Below are 16,876 nucleotides of genomic sequence, written 5' to 3' on the forward strand. Positions count from 1 at the left end.
ATATTTAGGGAGGCGCTGCTCTCGCGTGCGTTCGATGCGTCCATGCCTAGGCAAGGTCACCCTAGAAATGGGAGACCACCTGACTACTGATACTTACTTACCGTTCAGGCTAAGGCCGGGGTGGCCTCTGCTGTACATAGTAGCCGCCTCCATTCCACTCGGTCCATGGCTGTTTGTCTCCAGTTCCGCACTCTGCGTAGGGTCCGCAGATCGTCCTCCACTTGGTCGACCCACCTAGCTCGCTGCGCTCCACGTCTTCTTGTACCGGTCGGATGACTCTCGAGAACCACTTTAGTCGGGATGCTATCCGACATCCTTATGACGTGACCCGCCCACCGTAGCCTCCCGATTTTCGTGGTATGGATGATGGTTGGTTCTCTCAGCAGCTGAGTGGTTCATTCGCCTTCTCCAAGTCCCGTCTTCCATCTGCACTCCGCCGTAGATGGTACGCAACACCTTCTGTTCGAAAACTCCAAGGGCGCGTTGGTCCTCTGCACGTAGGGTCCATGTTTCGTGCCCATAGAGGACGACCGGTCAAATCAGCGTTTTGTAGATGGTTAGCTTCGTGTTACGGCGAGTCCAAAGTAAGAACGATTTCCTGCCACAATGCGCCTCTAAATTTCTCTGCTGGTGTCGTTGTCGGCGGTCACCAGTGAGCCCAAGTACACGAATTCTTCAACCGCCTCGATTTCAACACCGTCGATATGAATTAGGGGTGGCGGGCGCAGTGATTCCTCCTTGGAGCCCTTTGCCATCATGTACTTTGTCTTCGACACATTAATGACTAATCCGATTCGCCTGGCTTAACTCTTTAGTCGGATGTACGTTTCCGCCATCGTCTTAAATTTACGAGCAAAAATATCAATATCATCGGCGAAACCAAGCAGCTGAACGGACTTCGTGAAAATCGTCCCACTCGTGTTTATCCCCGCTCTCCTTATTACACCCTCTAAAAAAATGTCCCTGATACTCGAACTACGCACATCACATCACTACTGATGGACTCAAGCGATTGCAGACCGGTGCCACGCCTGCCTACGAGCTACGCGCCGGATGCAGCAAGCACCAACTGAGGAAGAGCGAAACGAACGGCGGCTGGTGTTCGCCGCCGCTAAAGTTACGTTGAAGATAAGGGCAAACAAAAAGGCCTTTTTCGAGGGTCTCTGTCAGAGTGCTAATGCGCATCCGTGGGGTGATGCCTACAGGATCGTGATGGCCAAGACCAGAGATGTAATGGCTCCTATAGATCAACCTCCAGAGATGATGTAGGGGATCATCGAGGGGCTTTTCCGCGTCAAGATCCTAGTCCTTGGCCTCCTTTCGTGGGACTGGTGCTGGCGATGAGAAGGAGGTCACTGATGTGGATCTTGCGGGGATAGCAAAGTCTCTTAGCGTAGGCCCCAGGTCCGGACGGAGTTCCGAACCAGGCCTTTTTTTTTTTTTGTCTAGTTCATTTATTTATGGCTCAATCGCGTGTAACGCTTTACGGAGCCGAAATTCATTCTTTGTATTCAGTTACATACAATTTTCTGACTTTCTTAGGTACTCAAGGTTAGTACTGGGAGGAGGCCAGGGTACTCGTGGCTGCTCGAGGTTAGCGGGTCACAAAATTTCAAGGAAAGGCATGGTGAGGATAAGGTTTCAGGGTTCTCTGTAGCACATCCGGGAGGTATCTTGGCTTTTGGCGTCGCCTCTGGTGTTGGCATGGGCTTCTCACGGGTTTTCGTCTGCCGGATGGCCAGGAACATATAACACAAAAAAGACACACACAAAGAAAAAAAACTGAAGCGAAAAAAAAAACAGAAGATTATACCTTTATACAACACATGCGAAGAAACTCATAAATGGACCGCATATAGATTAGATCGCGGGTTCCCAACACATCTCTTACTGGAACAAAGGGTTGTCTACCTCGGGCCTCAAGGGTATCCAATAGTAGCGCTCTGGAGGCGTCATTATCCGGGCATTGCCAAACTACGTGGTCGATGTCATCATAACCGGAACCGCCTTTAGTACAAAGCTTGTCGAGCGCGAGGTTTATTCTATGCAAATGCGCGCCTAGCGAGTAATGGTTGGACATGAGTCTTGACATCACGCGTATGAAGTCTCGACCTACGTCCAAACCGTAATGCCACGCTCGCAAAGAAACATTAGGAATAATAGAATGTAACCACCGTCCCAGTTGGCCATCTCGCCAATCACGTTGCCAACTTAGAAGAGAACTCTGACGAACTAAATGGAAAAATTCATCGTGTGAAATTCTTCTTTCATAGATCTCACCTTCCTGTGCGCCCACCTTTGCGAGAGAATCCGCCTTCTCATTGCCATAAATTGAGCAATGTGAGGGGACCCATACAAAGGTAATCTTGTATGATCTTTCGACCAGTGCACCCATCTGCTCCCTTATTTTTGTAAGAAAGTAAGATGAATGCTTTACAGGTTTCATCGACCGGAGTGCCTCAATAGAACTAAGACTATCCGAGAAGATGAAGAAATGGTCTACGGGCATGTTTGAAATCATCCCCAAAGCGAAATTGATTGCTGCCAGCTCAGCAACATAAACCGAACAAGGTTCCTGAAGTTTGCGGAAGGCGGTGGAGTTTTCATTGAAGACACCGAAACCAGTGGATCCATTTATGCGAGACCCATCAGTGAAAAATCTCTTCCAGGAATTGACATTTTGGTACTTTTCGTTAAAAATGCGAGGAATAGATATACATCGAAGTTGATCTGGTATTCCCTGAACAGCTTGTTTCATGGACAGATCGTATTTAATAGAGGAACTGTCATTGGTGAAGTGTACACGAGGAGGATTATAACCTGGGAGGCTTATATCAGATGACATGTAGAACAGATAGATTCTCATGAATTTTGATTGAGTGTTCAGACTGAGCATTTCTTCGAAGTTTTCAATGACAAGTGTGTTGCTCACTCCACACTTGATAAGTAACCTTAGCGAGAGCTCCCAGAAGCGGTTCTGGAGAGGTTTCACCCCTGCCAGGACCTCTAGGCTCGCATTATGCGTTGAGTGCATACAGCCGAGGGCAATACGCAAACAACGGTATTGAATTCGTTCCAGTTTTATTAGGTGACAGTTTGCTGCTGAGTGGAAGCAGAAAGAGCCATACTCAATAACAGAAAGAATAGTCGTTTTGTAAAGTTTTATGAGGTCTTCCGGGTGAGCACCCCACCATGTTCCGGTAATTGTGCGTAGAAAATTGATCCTTTGTTGACATTTTTGCACCAAATACTTAGTTTGGGTACCCCAAGTGCCTTTTGAATCAAACCAGACCCCAAGGTATTTCGAAGTCAAAGATTGGTCGATTTCTATTCCCAAAAGATTAAGTTTCAGTTGGGCTGGGTTCCGCTTTCTGGAAAACACAACCAATTGAGTTTTTTGCGGAGCAAACTCGATCCCCAAATCTCTTGCCCAAATGGACAGATTGTTTAAGGAACTTTGCAATGGTCTTTGCAACATTTCTGCATGTGGGCCTTTTAGAGAAACCACAGCATCATCTGCAAGTTGTCTTAGCGTGCATTGTCCTTCCAGACAGCTATCAATGTCTTTCACATAAAAATTATAAAGCAAGGGACTTAAACATGAGCCTTGGGGTAGGCCCATGTAGCTAATTCTGGAAGTTGTCAGTTGTCCGAGATTGAAGCTCATATGTTTTTCTGACAACAAATTATACAAGAAATTATTTAAAATTCCTGGAAGTCCACTATTGTGCAGTTTTTCTGACAATATTCCTATGGAAACTGAATCAAAGGCGCCCTTAATATCCAAGAAAACTGAAGCCAGTTGCTCCTTTTCCGCAAAGGCCAGTTGAATATCTGTTGAAAGCAACGCTAGACAATCGTTTGTTCCTTTGCCCTTGCGAAACCCGAACTGTGTATTTGAAAGCAAATTATTCGATTCAACCCAATGGTCGAGTCGCGATAGGATCATTTTTTCTAACAATTTCCTTAAACATGATAACATAGCAATTGGGCGGTATGAATTATGATCAGACGCTGGTTTACCAGGCTTTTGAATAGCTATTACTTTGACCTGTCTCCATTCTGGCGGAACGATGTTGTTCTCCATGAATGAGTTGAACAGGTCCAATAATCGTCTTTTCGCGATATCTGGGAGATTTTTAAGAAGATTGAACTTGATCATATCGCGTCCCGGAGCGGAATTGTTTGATGAAAGAAGAGCCATAGAAAATTCCAGCATAGTGAAGGGTCTGTCCAGAGAACTGTCTCTTGAGGATGTTTCCCAAGATATCGGTTGTGCTGGGACTGAGTCTGGGCAGACCTTTTTCGCGAAGCTAAATATCCAACGGTTGGAGTATTCGTCACTCTCATTAGAAGAAGAGCGGTTTCGCATGTTGCGAGCCACTCTCCAAAGCGTTGCCATTGAAGTTTCTCTAGAGAGGCCCTCAATGAAGTGTCGCCAATAACTACGCTTTTTCGCTTTCAGCAGGTTCTTCAGCTGTTTTTCGAGCTTAGCATACTCTTGATAAAGATCTGAAGTACCATGCCTACGAAAAGCTTTGAAAGCATCAGATTTTTTAAGATACAACTGGGTGCAATCATCATCCCAGCCTAGTGTGGCTGGTCTTCTTTTGAAGGTTGCACTTGGAACCGAACCAGGCCTTAGAAGTAGCTATTGCGGAGGCTCCCTAGATGATCAGGTCTGCTATGCAGAAATGCCTGCATGAGGGAGGATTCCCATAAGTATGGAAGAGTCGGGTTCTATTGCCAAAGGCGGGGAATCCACCCGGAGACCTTTCGGCATATAGACCAATATGCTTGATCGATACGGCGGGGAAGGAGCCCGAAAAGATCATCCTCAATAGAATGTTGACGCACACCGAGGATGTAAATGGTTTCTCGAGTAGTCAGTTCAGCTTCCAGAAGAGGAGGTCGACCGTAGACGCTATCCTGTCGATTACAAAAACCGCCGGGGAAGCACTCGAGCGTAAGAGAAGGGTGGTTTGCTACTGTGCAGTAGTGACTCTGACTCTGGATGTACGGAATGCGTTAATAGCGCCAGTTGGCCAGCTATTGCCGATGCACTCTTGCGTCTGGGGATACCCGGGTACCTGTACAAGATTCTCGGAAGCTACTTCCAGAATCGACTAGTAGTTTATGACACAGAAATGGGTCGGAAGTGATTTCACATTACTTCAGGAGTCCCGCAAGGTTCCATCCTGTGTCCGGTATTATGGAATGTCATGTACGACCAGGTGTTTAGATTAGAGTTTCCAGTGGGTGCAGAGATTGTCGGCTCTGCTGACGACATTACGCTCGAAGTCTACGGTGAGACGATCGAAGTAGTGGAGTTGACTACCACCTACTCGATCGAGGTTGTGGAGGCGTGGATGAAGTCCAGGAAACTGGAGTTGGTTCACCACAAAACTCAGGTGATGGTTATGAAAAACCGGAAGTCGGAGCAGCAAGTGGTGATCAATGTAGGCGATTGCACTATCACCTCGAAGCGCTCCGTCAAACACTTGGGCGTGATGATCGATGATAAGCTTACCTTCGGTAGCCACATTGATTACGCCTGTAAAAGAGCCTCCACAGCTATTGCGGCACTGTCGCGGATGATGTTCAATAGCTCTACTATGTACGCCAGTAAGCGCAAGCTTCTGTCTAGTGTCGTTATGTCCATACCACAGACAAACAGACGTAACACTCTTCAAAACGGCTTGGCGCATTCATTTGACGATCAATTCAAATTTCATTTGATTTGCGCGATCGTTCCACCAGATGCGATAGTGTTCGATCGCTTTGACGTTTGCCAGTGTACACGTTGCTGAATGATGCAAACGTAATTTATAGGCAATATGTGCAGTAGTGTGCGTGTCAGCAAAACGTCAAATCGAAATCCATCATGGCCGACAGAGTCGCGCGCGGTTCTACCAACAGGTGGCAGTGTGTTCATGAAAATGACACAGGGCAAAAGTTTTTGATGAATTTCCTCTAAGAGTTACGTCTGTTTGTCTGTGTCCATACTAAGGTATGACGGCCCGCCATGGGGCACTGCACTAAGTACCGAAAGCTACCGTGGTGAGCTGGAAAGTAAGTAGGGGAGACTGGGGAGACTTGATCCCTTTTTCTTAATTTACATGAAACTTTAAGAAAAAACACAAAACTTGATCCGATTTCCGTACAAAATGGCAGGTAAGGCATCTATTGCAAGTTAATACACTACAGAAGGCCTTTGAATTGTTGTTAAAGTTTTCAAAACTGTGTTTTTATGGAGGCATGTCTTATGATGTATTTTTCAATAATGGGTGACACTTGATCCCCCTTTAAGCACATGGTTTATTTAAAGAGAAAATAATTCCAGAGTCTTCCTATTCATTTTCTTTTAGAGTTTTCTTGTTTTTTCGATGAATTTGGAGTGTTTGAAATTGTAAGATTTCCTTAAATTTTTAAGGATATGCCGTATTTTCAAAATGGGGAGACTTGATCCCCCTTTTATTGGTTTGTACTAAAGTTATAATTATCTGACACATTTTATCGTTGAATAGACTAGAATTCCAAGTAAATAGAGGGTTCCGAATAGAATTTTATGTTTCACATGTATAATGTGTGTGTAATCCTCGAGGGATCAAGTCTCCCCATGTCACAGTTGTGTATACTAAGCTACACACCAAATTTTCGATTTCTCATCCAGCAATATGAATTGCTGAGATGCAACCAGCAAATTTTATTTTACTGAAACATCAGTAATGGAAACTGATGGGTCAGCAATGATTGCAATTGCTGATTGCCAGCAAATCATGTGTCAAACACTTGTAGTTTCCCCGGGAATTATGTTGCGCACTCATCTTCTCAACATTTAATAAATCGCCAAGAATTCATAGGAATTCCAACAAAAAAGCCCTTTGCAGCACAAAATGCAAGGCCCCGCATCTTTTATAGATATTCCAAGCCTTTGAGCATTGTTTGCTAACTGTAAATTACCAAAGATACCATTTATTCATAAAACTGGAAAATTTGTAAACATTTGAAAAAAAAAACAAAAAATTCCAGCTGGAGTCGAGCGCGGATAAAATTGTTGGTCAACCAGCAAAATAAGCTGTCAATACACGATACTGAAGATCCATCAAAAAATATTTTGCTGGATGGAATGCTGAATTTACAGCATGTCAAAAACCAGCAAATTTTTGCTGGTTTCCAGCGAATTAAAAATAGTGTGTACATTAATTAAAATATGTTAACAACAGCCTTATTTGGATAAATAAGTTTGAAAGTATTCTATTTAAACTATGTGTTGTGAAATTTTGACATAATTTGGTTTAATTTTCACAAAGTTATTGAGATTTTTCGGAATCGCCTAAAAGATTTCTGAAGGACTGAAAACAAACCATCAGCCGTTAAAAAATAATGCAATGTACAATCGAAATCACTTGTAGCCAAAACATAGTCGTTTGTCCAGGAGTAGTTTTGGAAAAATTATGCTAGAAGAAAAATGTTTTTGATTCCGAGCAAATATGGGGGGAACAAGTCTCCCCAGGGATCAAGTCTCCTCAGTCTCCCCTACTGATGTGCCTGAGGGTTGCGTGCGCGTACCGTACCGTGTCACACGATGCGCTCTGTGTCATCACTGGTTTAGTGCCCATCGACATCCTTATCAGGGAGGACATAGAGTGCTTCGAAATGCGCGGCACAAGAGACATACGCAGGACTGCCAGGATGACCTCTAAGGTCAAACGGCAGCGTGCGTGGAATAGTTTCACCAAAGGAAGGTAGACCCATAGGTTCATTCCGTGGGTAGATAGTTGGATTAAAACGCGCCATGGGGAAGTAACATTCCACCAGGCACAGGTCCTTTCAGGCCATGATTACTTTCGACAGTATCCACACCGTTTCAGGCATGCGGGTTCTCCCGAATGCCCTGTTTGTGCTGGTTTACAAGAAACGGCGGAACACATTTTGTTCGTGTGCCCACGTTTTCGCACAATGCGTGACCGTATGCTTGCCACATGCGGAGAGGACACAACTCCGAACAATCTTGTCCCAAGGATGTGTAGGGATGAGTTTGGCTGGAATGCCGTTTCAACGGCTATCACCCATATCAACTGGGAGCTACAGAGGAGGTGACGCGTGGACTCGGAGAATGGCTAGTTCAGATGCGGTACAAGAGGTAGTACAGGGGTTCGGAGTCGGCTTCGTAGGTCATACTGGTACCATGCGGTCGAAATAGACCCTTACAGCGATTAAGTGGCCGCGGAGAGGGAGTCCTGGTAGCGTTGCTGTCGTGGCGTCCGTCTATAGGGTTGGATCCGAGCCCGCGGTTGGAAAGGGGTCCCCGGTAAGGGCCGAGGCAGGTGAAGACCCTGCTGCCAGCAACCTTCTGGTGCAGTTGATAAGGCCTGAAGGGTAGTGACACCCTCGCCTTCAGCAGGTCAGTTCTTGATGTCTGCAAAACAGTTGAACGCGGGCGTGGGGTTGACTCTGCCCGCCTTTCGAGGACAAAGGGGGTGGTGAGGACCACTCGAGAAATCGTGATGGACTCTCCAAATCGAGTCATCGTTGTTCGTGGCTGCAGGCTACGCAGCTAACCTTGAGGGTGCGATGTGCACTAGTCCCTCTCTGAAGCAATGCCTTCTTGGTGGTTCCGGAGAGACGAAGGGTTTGGCGACCATAAAAATGTGTTTAGTGGGTCGAAGAGAGAGTACTCCTGGCTTTTACTTTTGTGATCGTTCAGTCTGTGCAACCTTGAGTTGCAGACGGTGTAGTATCTTGTAAGGTGTAGTGGCCACCTTACGCGGAGAACATTCTGGTAGCGTCATAGTGTCGGTGTCGATGTAGAGCAAGTTGAAGCTCCATGTCATCAAGTTCTTCTGCATGCTAGCTGATAGGGTCTTACTTGCGGGAAGGTCAAATCGCTGTGCACACGGTGTCAGTTCTTGATACCTACAGTACAGTTGAAAGCAGACGTGGTGTCGTCCCTGCAAAATCTACGCCGCTAGCCTTGAGGATGCGCTATGCACTATCCCTTCTCCGAGGTAATACCTTCTTGGTGGTCCCGGAGAGACGAAGGGCTTGGGTTATGGAAATGGTTTAGTGGGTTGGGGAATGTAGTTCTGCCTTCTTAATTGGCTGTTGAAGGCGGCCCTAATCACACACTACCTAGTCTTCCGCTAGGATGTTTGTTGAGCAGACTATTCCAACATTGCTTAGAGAAAAAAAAACCTTCGCAGAGTTCAACTTAACCCTCGAGCGATCGCGCTTTTGTATTTTGTACAACACGTTGAAAAAATCTCGCTTTTTGTACTCAGCATTAGCGTGATGCTGGTGGTGGTGGCCAACCGCGCGAGTGCCGGAAGGTTAATAGCCTGATGTTTAGCTGATGGAACGCGAGCCGCGCATCAACAAAGAGAGGACAAATGAACTCTAGCACCGCTAATGATTTTTATTACCTGAAGTTCAACTTCTGCCACACCGTTTCGCAACTCCACCGTGGAATTCCGCATGACGACAACACTTAGACAAGGTGCGTGTGCCCAACGCTGAAGCCTGGGCTAATCTATATTGAAGTTACCCTCTGCGGGAACTATCTCCATCGTCGTAAACCAGGGCAGGACGTTCACGTTGAGTTCCGAATCCAACTCCCGCTCCCTCCTCTTTGCCAGAAGTTGGTCGAACGGTGGGGCAAAAGCCCATTTCAGCGCGTGTGCATGCAGATGTAATGTAAATAAAACATGAATTTAATCGTTTACCACTGCTGTGACCTGACAGAAGTCTCCCCAGCAGTCGCGGCCAGAAGGAGCCACAGAATCAGCAGCAGAGTTCTTGCTTTTCTCGGAGAATGCCTCGGTGCCCCTCCGCTTCGGTCCCGCCATGGGGTGGGCCAGGATCGGGAGGATCGTCCAAAGATCTTCGAAACCGGTTCTAGCTGCTCTACTTGAGTCAAAAACTTTCGATGATAACATTCACTGACTCATGCACGGGGGAGCCGTTAGGTACCTGGACGATAACCGCACATTTGCCCTGTTGGACTGGGCCGCACTGTGGAGCGAGGGAGGATTAGGGCCAAAATACTTAAATATGTTGGTCGTTTGCATATTAGAAATTTTCATTTCTTACCGTTACAGTATTTCTGTTTTCAAAACCAATAGGTGTCCAACACAGTTGAAAAAGAAAAGGCAAAGTGAGTTATTAATGTTCAGAACTTTGCCCAATTTTGTCATGCCCAGGAATCACTGTGGCCAACGGCTGCTCCGATCCCGGTCGAATCCCGCAGGAAAGAAGGCTAGATTGTTGTTAAGCATATTTCATGTATATTATCACAGTTAGGCATGCAATTACTTTAAGCGCTTTGTGCATGCGGCATCGGCTACATTTGGACCTTTTTTGCCGACCAACCAAAGCCAACACAACCGAACCGCCTGGTTGATGCACCGAATGCAGATCACTGTGGAAGCGAGTGCAACACACTGCCCTGGCTAGCGCCGGTCGGACTTACGAATCCCCCCAGCTGAGATCCGGTGGTGGTGGTGGTGGTGGCGCGTTCCCTGTAAGTAAATTATGCGCTCCCAAAGCCAAAGCCATGTTCGGGCATCTTCGCTTGGCTTCTTTCACTGCGTGCCGATATCGGTTATGTTTATTAATTTTAATATCTCCTTATCATGCTGACCTTGCCTTCGGATTGGCCGGGGTGGAGCAGCCGGGTATTCCCGTTGCAATGCTATATTTATCAGCAGCGGCATGGAATTATTGATTTAAATTAAAACGTTACAATAAATGAGTTTCTTGATCTTATAAAGATCTGCAGATCGTAAGGAGCTGTAGAAGACGTATTTTGGGACCCACATTTAGTCTTTTTCTTCACTTATTTAAAAAACACAGTTAATACTTTCTACAGCCTAGTGGTTAAGGCTATGGATCGCCAATCCGGAGACGGCGGGTTCGATTCCCGTTCCAGTCGGGGAAATTTTCTCGACTCCCTGGGCATAGTGTAGCATTGTACTTGCCTCACAATATACAAATTCATGCGATGGCAGGCAAAGAAATCCCTTCAATTAATAATAACTGTGGAAGTGCTCAAAGAACACTAAGTTGAAGCGAGGCAGGCCAAGTCCCAGTGGGGACGTCGAGCCATAGGAAGAAGAAGAAGACTTTCTACAGATACAGGGGTCTCCAGTTAGCCTAGTGGTAAGGCTATCGATCGCCAGCCCGGAGTCGGTGGGTTCGATTCCCGTTCCAGTCGGGGAAATTTTCTCGACTCCCTGGGCATAGTGTAGCATTGTACTTGCCTCACAATATACAAATCCATGCAACGGCAGGCAAAGAAAGCCCTTCAATTAATAACTGTGGAAGTGCTCAAAGAACACCAAGTTGAAGCGAGGCAGGCCAAGTCCCATTGGGGACGTCGAGCCATAAAGAAGAAGAAGAAGAAGAACTTTCTACAGATTAAAAAAACACATGCCACGGTGGAATTTTAGTTACCGTGATCCAGGGTAACATTGAACAGAATTCTCGATCTAACTTGAATAATTCGACAATGATTTTTCATAAGGGCCTAACTGACTTGATCGATTTCTCTTCGTCGACTCTCTCTTTCGCTAATAACTTGATCAAAACAAGCAAAATCATTATTCTTTTTGTTTCTATAGCAACATGTAGTCGTCTTCTTCGCATTTTAACCAAAAAATCTTTGGAAAATTCAATACACATTCTGTGATAACACAAAGAGAGGATCGATGAAGAGAACTCGAACATGTCAGTTAGGCCCAAATGAAAAATCAGTGTCGAATTCTCGCGCTTAGTATCATGCGGGCGTATCTATAATGATCGATTTCTCTTCATCGATTTTCTCTTTGGTTAATAACTTGGCCGGCAAATCATTTTCGGTTGTTTTTGTTGTTTCACACGCTCCTAGTCGTCCTTTAATGAAACACACCGAGAGATCATCCGAATATTGGCCGTACTTCCCGGAATAATCCGAAGAGAAAATCGATGAAGAGAAATCGATCATTGTAGATACGCCTGTATGATACTAAACGCGAGAATTCTCTTGTTAAAGCAAACGTTACATGTTTTATATTTTACAGAACAAGTACTAGCCCTCTGAGTATGCGTTAAGCTACTCGAAAAAGTATTGTGAAACTTCAAAACATGTTTGAATAAACTTTTTAATCTAATTTTTGATTTTGTAGATTTGGGGTAACATTGATCACCTAAGTGAATAATGTTCGTTTGTGTGGAAAATACCCTTAATTCCTAAATTTGGGGTCTTTGAATTCAAATACGTAGTCCAATTTCTTAAAAGTTATGTATTTTTTAGTTATTTTTAGATTGAAATCTCCCAAACCGCGTATAACGCCTAAAGGTAGATAATGATTTAAGGAATTGATAGCCTTCTCTAAATAAATCGTATATTTTATAGAAAAAGAGCATTTTCATACAAGTTTCGTTTATTAACTCTAACTCTAAGATGTCTTATTGAAGTTATACAGTGATTTTTAACCTCATATCGTATCTAGTATTCATGTATTCATACTAAGCATGAATGTTTGATAATGTATCTCATTGCGTTACGAAACACAGTTAAGGAAAAATCGAGTAATTTCAATGTTTATGAAATTAGATTTTCATAAATTACATGTCATTAAATAGCTGAATAATAGCAGATTATGAAAAAACATTCGAGAGCAGAGACTGATTCAATGACAAATGCTTGTTTGAACATTTCATGAGGTCGGTCAAGCCGATCAATGTTACCCCGCTGATCAATGATATCCCGTTTTACGCGTAATTCAGACTCCATTACACTGAACTCAATTTCATAGTATTCTGAACGACAAACGCGCTGTTCATTTCACAAGCATAATATTTTGTTAAATATACCATGAAACCCGTGTAGTTTACTGAAAAATAGTTGGTTTGAACCCGTTTTCCAAAATGACTGCTAAATTATAACAACTCAGTGTTTTTTAAAACACTCACTTATCCCGTGTACTTTTGATAGTAAAAATTACTATCTTGGTCGTAAAAATAGCAAAAATAGTGAAGTTACACTCTTAATTCTATCATGCTTGTAGTAGAGTTAAATATGTTGTACCTACCTATAAAATTTAACCGAAGTTACTTTATAGTTGATTATACTGATCGTGCAGTTAGGTTTATGTTTACATGCAAACCGTTGTATTGTTTACGTAGTGAGTTCTGCAGAAAAGAATGAAAAAACATTTTTCGGATCTATTTTTTTTTAATATATGTTAAAAAGTGTTAAAACCGAGATTAAAAAGTTGGGACGCGCAGACATGGAGGGCCACCGACGTGCCGGTTGATCAACTCCATCAGGTATTTGTGGTTTCTCTCCACAATTGACCAGAAGACCTACAAGAGGGGTGTTAACAATCGATCGTTGATTTTCGACCTGGTTTTTCAACTGCTTCCACGTCTGCTGAAAGCTATTCTTCTGGATCATCAATGCCGTAATCCATCCGTAAGCTTCGTCGGTCAGGGCCTTGTCGAGATGGTGCAGCTTCAAGGCGTCGTATTGATTGCTGCGCTTGTCGATGTCCTCAAACATCACTCGAAACTTCGGCAAATTCTCCAAATTCTCAACGTAGCTGGGTATCGGAGCTCGCAATGGCTGTCGCTGAACGATGATATGTGGGCTGCTAGTTTCAACTGTGGAAACATCATCGGCAGCCAGCTTCGTGGAGAGTAGATCGGTAGATCTGTTGATCCGTCGCTTCGATATATGCAGCATGTCGAAGGCCATCCTCCATGCTCCTCGAACTTAGACGGCGGCGTAGCTTCTAGCACTTCTCGGTGAGCTGCTTCGTACTAGACCTGTGCGCCGCCGCGCCACGCCGCCGCCGCCGACACTTTTTGTCTCACGCCGACGCACGGTGATCAGCGCACGAACAAAATTAAGTTTACATAAAGTTGAGATAAAAAAAATCTCACGATCACTATCATAAAAGTTTTGTTACAATAACTGATTTCTCTCTTAGAACACACATTCACATCTCTCCAGAAGTTTTTTTTCTCCCAGAAGGATTCAGTGATGCCCCCAGGAGATCCTCCTAGGATTCCTCCAGAAAATTCTACAGGGATGCCTCCAAGATGATTTTTTTAGAAGATCTCAGGAAGATCTCGACAGAAGTAACTTCAGAAATTTATTTAGAGAATTCAAAGATGCCTCCTAGAGATACAACAGAGATTCATCCAGAAGAAGATCCTTCAGGGATTCTCATAGGGGGCCGTCCATATACCACGTGGACAGCTTGGAGGGGGGAGGGGGTTAGCGAAAAGTCCACGCTTGTCCACGGAGAGGGGGTGGGGGTTCGTCAAATGTCCACGTGGACAACATTGACATATAAATTAGGAAACAAGAATCTACAAAAGAAACAAATTATGTCGCATTATTGATGAGATTGTCTTCAACAGTTCTTTCATACATTTTATTTTATTATTCATTGCCTTTTAGTTGTAAGTTACTTCTTCAAGGAAAAAAATCATGGTATTGAATCACAGACTAATTTGTTTTATATTATCAGAATTTCTAATTACTTAGTTTTCTTCATCGAGGAATATTCTGGAGATTTAAAATGGAGTGTAAACCATGCAAATGTTGGTGTTTCAGTCAGAAAATTTTCATTGAAGTTCTGTATGGATTTTTCGAAGTTTCATATCAAATTTTTGAACTTCTTCAAAGTTTCAAAATACATGTAGGGATCAAACTTCTTCAAAGTTTCAAAATACATGTAGGGATCTAACTTATTAACTTTTTTTTGTAGGTTCCTTTAAAATTTAAGATGATTCTAATGGATATAAAAGTCTAAACCTCGGCAATACAATGTACATAAGTGACCCGATTTTGCCAGCCCCTTTTCGGAACACATTTTTAGCTCTCTTCAAAAACTTAAACAGTTTTTCAAACTTTTTATTCCTCTATGTTCTGCATCTCAGCTGTCGTTTAATGATAAATATTTTAAATTGCTTAAACTGTGATCGTAAGATAATAATAACAAAAAGTTCGTCGCAAAATGGGGCTGACAAAATCGGGTCCTTACTGTAGTTGCTGTAAATCTTGTTTTTTTGTGAGAATCTAAGAAATATAATCTACTCTCTACAAAAATCTACGATTTAAAATTACCTTAAGTCAACAAAACAATCAGACAATCACAGATTGAACAAACATTCTAAAATACACCGTCTTCAACCAGAGGCTATACAGACTAAACATTGAACAATCACTAACATTAGGCGAAGGACATTACACGAAAAACACCCACTGAAGAATATTCCGTATGACGAAAATTTTTCACCAACTGGAGCAACAATTGATTCAACGCTCGGACATCGATACGATCAGACGTGCGCGGACTACTGTCGAAGGCGACTATCTCGAAGCCTTTCTTTCAGATAGGTTTTCAATCGTCTAAACGGATTATACTATAAAAAGCCAAAATGGAAGCTACCAGGAAGAATACGTTGAAAATTGTTTTCGGATCATCGGCAAAAGCTCCAAAGAATCTGGATGTCTTACGGTTCGTGGGTGGCAGGCTGGGAATCCTAGCTGAAAGTGTGCATTCGATTTACAAAGACGAAAACGACCATGCGTTTTACATCAAATTTCTCGATGAAAATGAGTTCAACTGCTTCGGTACTGGCTTGGAAGAGCAGTACACCTTTGACTACGAGGATGGATCCCAGGTGCAAGTACGACTCGAAATCGCTAGCAGACTGTTCCGGTACGTGCGAATATTCAACTTACCACCTGAAATAGATGACAGGGATATTGCTGCAGTTTTGAATCAGTTCGGAAGCATCAGACAACATGTACGTGAAAGGTATCCAGCCGATTTCGGTTACAGTGTATACAGCGGGGTCAGAGGAGTCCACATGGAGATTTCAAAGGAACTTCCAGCAAATCTGTACATAGGTCATTTCAAAGCTCGTATCTACTACGAGGGTTTGAAAAATCGGTGTTTTTATTGTAAAAATGATGGACATCTGAAGGTCAACTGCCCAAAGTTGGCCAGTCTAAGAGCGGCACAAAATGGCGTCCAATACAGTCACGTACTCGCCAACGCGGTGATCGGAGCGAATACAACATCACCAGGAACATTGAACATGACCACTATTCCAGTACCATCGACAAGCAGACCAGTTAGCGATGTGTTGGAGAAATCCACCACCACTACTAACGCGGTAAGGCCAGCGGTAGTAGTGACCAAAGAAGCGGGAGAAAATTCAATGGGAGAGCCATCAAATATCAGGAGTAACAAGGACTCAGTGGACAGTGTGAGTGTTGACCGCAAAAATCCACTGAAACGAGTGCCGGACTCACCGTTGGACAACGACTCGTCGGAGTCTGATGGGATACAGCAGGTTAATGAGAAAATTAAACCTAGAAAGAAACAGCAGATACTGGAGTCCACTATAACGGTAAGCCCAATCGATGTAATTAGTACCCGGGAAAGCCGATCGAAGAACCGATCACGAAGTGGAACTCAAGGGCGCTGATGTGACAGTGAGCGCCGATGGTATGTATGGCTACAGAGGCTTGATTTATTTCGCGATTTATGGATTTGTGAGTGACCGTTGAGTTTTAATTTTATTTTGAAGCCATGCCATTGATTCGACGTATCGCAACCGTAAATTTAAATGCAATTAGTTGCACAGTTAAAAAGTTTTTATTGAGAGATTTCATCTGGAACAACGATTTAGACGTGGTATTTCTGCAAGAGGTTGCCTTTGAAAATTTTTCTTTCATAAGGTCACACAAAGCGATAGTTAATATTAGCGAAGATGGCAAAGGAACAGGGGTTTTGTTGCGAACTAACATCGATTATTCCAATTGCGTGTTGAACAGTAACGGAAGAATTACTTCAGTTTGTATAGATAACAT

Source organism: Aedes albopictus, chromosome 3 (assembly GCF_035046485.1).
Source record: "Aedes albopictus strain Foshan chromosome 3, AalbF5, whole genome shotgun sequence".
Taxonomy (NCBI): Eukaryota; Metazoa; Arthropoda; class Insecta; order Diptera; family Culicidae; genus Aedes; species Aedes albopictus.